The sequence below is a fragment of the Schistocerca serialis genome, chromosome 4 (assembly GCF_023864345.2).
Source record: "Schistocerca serialis cubense isolate TAMUIC-IGC-003099 chromosome 4, iqSchSeri2.2, whole genome shotgun sequence".
Taxonomy (NCBI): Eukaryota; Metazoa; Arthropoda; class Insecta; order Orthoptera; family Acrididae; genus Schistocerca; species Schistocerca serialis.
Genome location: NC_064641.1, coordinates 390,410,476 through 390,418,462, shown reverse-complemented (window position 1 = coordinate 390,418,462; position 7,987 = coordinate 390,410,476).

Sequence of the window (7,987 nt, the reverse complement as noted above, 5' to 3'; positions counted from 1 at the left end):
TCTGTTATCGCCCATTTTAGGGATGTCCATTCCTCTTCAACTGTACTGCCTACCGAGCTATTCCTTATTGCTGTACCTACAGCCTTAGAGAACTTCAGACATATCTCGTCAATCCTTAGTACTTCTGTATTTCACTACTTTGCACATTGATTCTTCCTGACTAATGTCTTAAACTTCAGTCTACTCTTCACCACTACTATATTGTGATCTGAGTCTACATCTGCTCCTGGGTATACCTTACAATCCAGTATCTGATTTCAGAATCTCTGTTTGACCATGATGTAATCTAACTGAAATCTACCTGTATCACCCAGCCTTTTCCAAGTATACCTCCTTCTCTTGTGATTCCTGAACAGAGCATTTGCTATTACTAACTGAAGTTTATTACAGAACTCAATTAATCTTTCTCCTCTCTCATTCCTTGTCCCAAGCCCATATTCTCCTGCAACCTTTTCTTTTACTCCTTCCCTCACAACTGCATTCCAGTCCCCCATGACTATCAGATTTTCATCTCCATTTACATACTGCATTACCCTATCAACATCCTCATACACTTTCTCTATCTCATCATCTTCAGCTTGCTACGTTGGTATGTATACCTCAACTATCGTTGTTAGTGTTGGTATGCTGTTGATTCTAATAAGAATAACCCTATCACTGAACTGTTCACAGTAACACACTCTCTGCCCTACCTTCCTATTCATAACGAATCCTACTCCCTTTATACCATTTTATGCTGCTGTTGATATTACCCTATACTCATCTGCCCAGGAATCCTTGTCTTCTTTCCACTTCACTTCACTGACCCCTACTATATCTAGATTGAGCCTCTGCATTTCCATATTCAGATTTTCTAGTTTCCCTACCACATTCAAGCTTCTGACATTCCATGCTCTGACTTGTAGAATGTTATTATTTCATTGATTATCCACTCTTTTTCTCATGGTAATCTCTCCCTTGGCAATCGCCTCCTGGAGATCTGAATGGGAACTATTCCAGAATCTTTTGCTAAAGTCGAGATCGTCATGACACTTCTTCGATTACAGGTCACATGTATGTGGATACACGTTATGTGCCTTTAATGCAGTGGTTTCCATTGCCTTCTGCATCCTCATGCCATTGATCTTTGTTGATTCTTCCACCTTCAGGGGCAGTTTTCCCACCCCTAGGACAAGAGAGTGTCCTGAACCTCTGTTTGCTCATCCACCCTCTTTGACGAGACAGTTGGCAGAATGAGGGTGACTTCTCACACCGGAAGTCTTCAGCTGCCAGTGCTGATTATTAATCAAAATTTAAGCAGCGGCGAGATTTGAACCTGGAGATGTGGTGCTACAGAAGAATAATGAAAATTATGTGGGCTAATAACATAAGGAATGGGGAGGTTCTCCACAGAATGGGCAAGGAAAGGAACATATGGAAAATGCTGACAAGAAGGAGGGAAAGGATGGCAGGATGTTGATGTCTGTTAAGGTATCAGGGTATAGCTTCCTTGGTACTGGAAGGAGCTGTAGAGGGTAAAAACTGTGGAGGAAGACAGGGATTGGAATACATCCAGCAAATAATTGAGGATGTAGGTTGCAGTTGCTACTGTGGGATGAAAAGTTCGGCACAGGAGAGAAATTCATGGCAGGCTAAATCAAACCAGTCAGAAGACAGATGACAAAAATATTGGAATTAGAAGAAAGTTTTGCTACTAAGAGTTTCAATAGTAACTGTTGTGGTATGTGGGCCACTATACTAATTAAAAGTTTTCCAGGAGATAATAAACTTCACTCACTTGATTTTCTACAATACTGTCATGATAATTTTGATAGTAGTATGACAGGTTTTGATAGTAGTATGACAGATCTCCACCCCCCCCTATGAACCATGGACATTGCCGTTGGTGGGGAGGCTTGCGTGCCTCAGCGATACAGATAGCCGTACCGTAGGTGCAACCACAACAGAGGGGTATCTGTTGAGAGGCCAGACAAACGTGTGGTTCCTGAAGAGGGGCAGCAGCCTTTTCAGTAGTTGCAAGGGCAACAGTCTGGATGATTGACTGATCTGGCCTTGTAACAATAACCAAAACGGCCTTGCTGTGCTGGTACTGCGAACGGCTGAAAGCAAGGGGAAACTACAGCCGTAATTTTTCCCGAGGGCATGCAGCTTTACTGTATGATTAAATGAGGATGGCGTCCTCTTGGGTAAAATATTCCGGAGGTAAAATAGTCCCCCATTCGGATCTCCGGGCTGGGACTACTCAAGAGGATGTCGTTATCAGGAGAAAGAAAACTGGTGTTCTATGGATCGGAGCGTGGAATGTCAGATCCCTTAATCGGGCAGGTAGGTTAGAAAATTTAAAAAGGGAAATGGATAGGTTGAAGTTAGATATAGTGGGAATTAGTGAAGTTTGGTGGCAGGAGGAACAAGATTTCTGGTCAGGTGACTACAGGGTTATAAACACAAAATCAAATAGGGGTAATGCAGGAGTAGGTTTAATAATGAATAGGAAAATAGGAATGCGGGTAAGCTACTACAAACAGCATAGTGAATGCATTATTGTGGCCAAGATAGATACGAAGCCCACACCTACTACAGTAGTACAAGTTTATATGCCAACTGGCTCTGCAGATGATGAAGAAATTGAAGAAATGTATGATGAAATAAAAGAAATTATTCAGATTGTGAGTGGAGACGAAAATTTAATAGTCATGGGTGACTGGAATTCGAGTGTAGGAAAAGGGAGAGAAGGAAACATAGTAGGTGAATATGGATTGGGGCTAAGAAATGAAAGAGGAAGCTGCCTGGTAGAATTTTGCACAGAGCACAACATAATCATAACTAACACTTGGTTTAAGAATCATGAAAGAAGGTTGTATACATGGAAGAACCCTGGAGATACTAAAAGGTATCAGATAGATTATATAATGGTAAGACAGAGATTTAGGAACCAGGTTTTAAATTGTAAGACATTTCCAGGGGCAGATGTGGACTCTGACCACAATCTATTGGTTATGACCTGGACCTGTAGATTAAAACTGAAGAAACTGCAAAAAGGTGGGAATTTAAGGAGATGGGACCTGGATAAACTGAAAGAACCACAGGTTGTACAGAGTTTCAGGGAGAGCATAAAGGAACAATTGACAGGAATGGGGGAAAGAAATACAGTAGAAGAAGAATGGGTAGCTTTGAGGGATGAAGTAGCGAAGGCAGCAGAGGATCAAGTAGGTAAAAAGACGAGGGCTAGTAGAAATCCTTGGGTAACAGAAGAAATATTGAATTTAATTGATGAAAGGAGAAAATATAAAAATGCAGTAAATGAAGCAGGCAAAAAGGAATACAAACGTCTCAAAAATGAGATCGACAGGAAGTGCAAAATGGCTAAGCAGGGATGGCTAGAGGACAAATGTAAGGATGTAGAGGCCTATCTCACTAGGGGTAAGATAGATACTGCCTACAGGAAAATTAAAGAGACCTTTGGAGATAAGAGAACGACTTGTATGAATATCAAGAGCTCAGATGGGAACCCAGTTCTAAGCAAAGAAGGGAAAGCAGAAAGGTGGAAGGAGTATATAGAGGGTCTATACAAGGGCGATTTACTTGAGGACACTATTATGGAAATGGAAGAGGATGTAGATGAAATGGGAGATATGATACTGCATGAAGAGTTTGACAGAACACTGAAAGACCTGAGTCGAAACAAGGCCCCCGGAGTAGACAATATTCCATTGGAACTACTGACGGCCTTGGGAGAGCCAGTCCTGACAAAACTCTACCATATGGTGAGCAAGATGTATGAAACAGGCGAAATACCCTCAGACTTCAAGAAGAATATAATAATTCCAATCCCAAAGAAAGCAGGTGTTGACAGATGTGAAAATTACCAAACTATCAGTTTAATAAGTCACAGCTGCAAAATACTAACACGAATTCTTTACAGACGAATGGAAAAACTAGTAGAAGCCAACCTCGGGGAAGATCAGTTTGGATTCCTTAGAAACACTGGAACACGTGAGGCAATACTGACCTTACGACTTATATTAGAAGAAAGATTAAGGAAAGGCAAACCTACGTTTCTAGCATTTGTAGACTTAGAGAAAGCTTTTGACAATGTTGACTGGAATACTCTCTTTCAAATTGTAAAGGTGGCAGGGGTAAAATACAGGGAGCGAAAGGCTATTTACAATTTGTACAGAAACCAGATGGCAGTTATAATAGTCGAGGGGCATGAAAGGGAAGCAGCGGTTGGGAAGGGAGTAAGACAGGGTTTTAGCCTCTCCCCGATGTTATTCAATCTGTATATTGAGCAAGCAGTAAAGGAAACAAAAGAAAAAATTGGAGTAGGTATTAGAATTCATGGAGGAGAAATAAAAACTTTGAGGTTCGCCGATGACATTGTAATTCTGTCAGAGACAGCAAAGGACTTGGAAGAGCAGTTGAATGGAATGGACAGTGTCTTGAAAGGAGGATATAAGATGAACATCAACAAAAGCAAAACAAAGATAATGGAATGTAGTCTAATTAAGTCGGGTGATGCTGAGGAAATTAGATTAGGAAATGAGGCACTTAAAGTAGTAAAGGAGTTTTGCTATTTGGGGAGCAAAATAACTGATGATGGTCAAAGTAGAGAGGATATAAAATGTAGGCTGGCAATGGCAAGGAAAGCGTTTCTGAAGAAGAGAAATTTGTTAACATCCAGTATTGATGTAAGTGTCAGGAAGTCATTTCTGAAAGTATTCGTATGGAGTGTAGCCATGTATGGAAGTGAAACATGGACGATAAATAGTTTGGACAAGAAGAAAATAGAAGCTTTCGAAATGTGGTGCTACAGAAGAATGCTGAAGATTAGATGGGTAGATCATATAACTAATGAGGAAGTATTGAATAGGATTGGGGAGAAGAGAAGTTTGTGGCACAACTTGACCAGAAGAAGGGATCGGTTGGTAGGACATGTTCTGAGGCATCAAGGGATCACCAATTTAGTATTGGAGGGCAGCGTGGAGGGTAAGAATCGTATAGGGAGACGAAGAGATGAATACACTAAGCAGATTCAGAAGGATGTAGGTTTCAGTAGGTACTGGGAGATGAAGAAGCTTGCACAGGATATAGTAGCATGGAGAGCTGCATCAAACCAGTCTCAGGACTGAAGACCACAACAACAACATGACAGATCTGCTTAATATAAAGTTTGTAGAAAAATTTTTGTACAGGGAAGCACTATCTTGGGTTAACCAATACAGAAATGACTTACTGTGACGTATTGTGCTGGTCAGAAGCTGAAAAAGCTAGGCTAGAAAGTGAATTCTTAAATGGACCATGTTGTAGAAAAATAATGGTAGTATGAAAGAGTTTTGCGCGTAGCAGCTGAGACAGTTAAACTACTTTGATAAACCATCTGACGAGTTTACACAAACAGATGTGATAAAGAGGAGATTATAAGGGAAAGTGCAATTGGGCTTGGTTTATGGCCCAGATGATTTATTTATTTCATGTTCTGTGGATCTAATTAGTGAATCAAATTGTACAGGTTTCAATTTAAACTTACAATAAATACAAGGGCAATTCAATGCCAAATTGTACATAGTTTAAGTAAGACATACTATAAATACAGTAATAGATATGTGGTGACTATTGACTCTATGAGTGGTATATCTTTGCCATAGCAGGCTCTCTGACCCATGCGGACCTGTTGCGCACCGCCATATTGCTTTTCATTCTGTTTTGGGCCACCGATTGTGTATGACTTTGTAAATATTTACGCATAATAAAGTTGTTTTCATGTATTTTGGTGTGTTATTTAATGATCGCCGCTGCTCTGCGTATCAGGAATAGCCACACTGGTGACCCCGATCTGTTTTTGTTCAATTCGTGAGTGCTATTAACAGTGATTTATATTGTGCTACGAACAATGTTTCAACAACCGTTCAGTCCCTGTGATCTGACTTTACAGCCACAGTTTTTCAAAGTGAAAAATGAACCCATACTGGAAATCACGCCGCAGTTTCAGTGCCAAAGTGAACTTCGCTGTCAACTGGATTCCAACCTACGCAGCCCTGAGATAACCTCAACGGTACCCACTTGGCTGCCACAGCACGTTCCTGCACCTACGGATGCCTCACGACTGTCGGACTGCATTCTGCGTATTGATGCCCCAGCACTGCCAGCGCCTGCCAATCCTGCTCATCTTCTGCACCCACACATGATGCCTGCTCTACAGCTGGAGACTATGCAACTCTCCACGGACACCTTACAACCCCTCAGGTATGATGCAGCCGCGCCTCCCGCGCTGTGCCCCATCCTGGTACCTGTTTGTCTTCCACATGTTTTCCCAACGGTTTCATCCATCTCTGCTGTGTTGGTTTCAACAGTGCCCACTACACTCCTGCACCCGTTGTTACCAGCTCCCACATGCCTACCGCCCGCTCCTGTGGTGGAACCGGCCGCCCCACCCGCGCCGGTCTACAATGTTTCATCGACTTCCGCACCGGGTTCTTTCGCTTGGCAAACACCGGTCGTGTGCTCACCAGTCCAAACTGCACCTGTTTCCATGGTACTGGAGAGTCCTCCCACCCAACTACGCCCCCACCAGCCTGGGCCCCAGCAACTGTACCTGCCTACACTATGCAACTGAACTCACATGTCAAGACTGAACTCTCTTCTTGCACTCCTGCTGCTTGTAAATCATGTGGTTTTGTCCCTATTAACCAGATTAGTACAGCTACTGTGTGCCAGTCTCCTGGTGCCTACAATCCTGATTTGGCACCACTCTACTCTGCTACACCACCCGCAATTCCGAGTAGTGTGTTCGCTGCATCGACCGTTCCTCAGTACCTTGTGCCTAGCAGATTCCCAAAACTGCCAGCCCTACAAACCGAGAACCCTAAGACATGGTTTGCATTAGTGGATAAAATGTTGGACATTCACGGCATCCTAGACGACGGAGCCCGATTCGTGTACCTTGTTAGTCACCTGCACGATCACACGGATCTTATTAGTGACCTGCTGCTTTCGCCTCCCATTCAGAATAAATATGAATTTACTAAAGCTTGTATCATTGAACGCCTATCCCACCCTCCTGCTGAGTCGATCCAATGCATTATCCATGAGGAACACATCGATGACCGCACCCCGTCACAGCTGTGGCGCCACTTAAGCGCCCTTGTGGACACAGACTTTCTACCAGACGTTGCACTTTGGACAATTTGGCTACTTAAACTTCCTTCTGAGCTACAACTGCAGCTACTGTCCCATGTCTCTGAGCCCCTTGAAGCATGCCTGCACATCGCCGACCGTGCCTATAGCATCATTCAACACCGTTACCTCCAGCATTTGAGTCTGGCATCCGCCGCCCCCACGCGTTATGCAGTAACAGAAGCCACACCTACCTGCAGCCGCAGCAAGACATGCACCTCCATGTCAGCGCAAGCTATGGCCCTGTCACCATGTGGTCGCCTGACTGCACTTCCTACTTTTATGTTGCCGCCCAGCCATACTCCTGCACTGCAAGCTGGCTTTCCTTATTGCTGGTTCCATGCTAACTTTGGTGATGCGGCTTGCAACTGCAAATCCCTGTGCGCTTTCCCAAATGCTTATGGCGGGCACGTCTAGACACCACGTCCCACCGCGCTGCCTCACGGCACCTACTGGTATCTCGTTCGACGCCTGCTGCACTGTCATCTGCTTCGCGCCTCTTCGTCGAGAAAACCAACACCAAACTTCGTTTTCTAGTGGACACTGGAGCCGACGTTAGTGTTATCCCGCCCTCCCTCACCCCTAACAAAGAACCCTTATCTGCACCGCCACTGATAGCTGCTAACAATTCCCCGATTCCGGTGCTAGGTTCCTCACATCTCCTGCTCAAATTTGCCCCTGATCAGGTTTTCCCCTGGACATTTTACGTTGCGGAAGTTGATGCACCTGTACTGGGCCTCGTTTTTCTTCATCACTATGCCCTCTCCCCTAATCTGCAAGCCAGCTGTCTGACTCACATCTTCGGTTCAAGTGT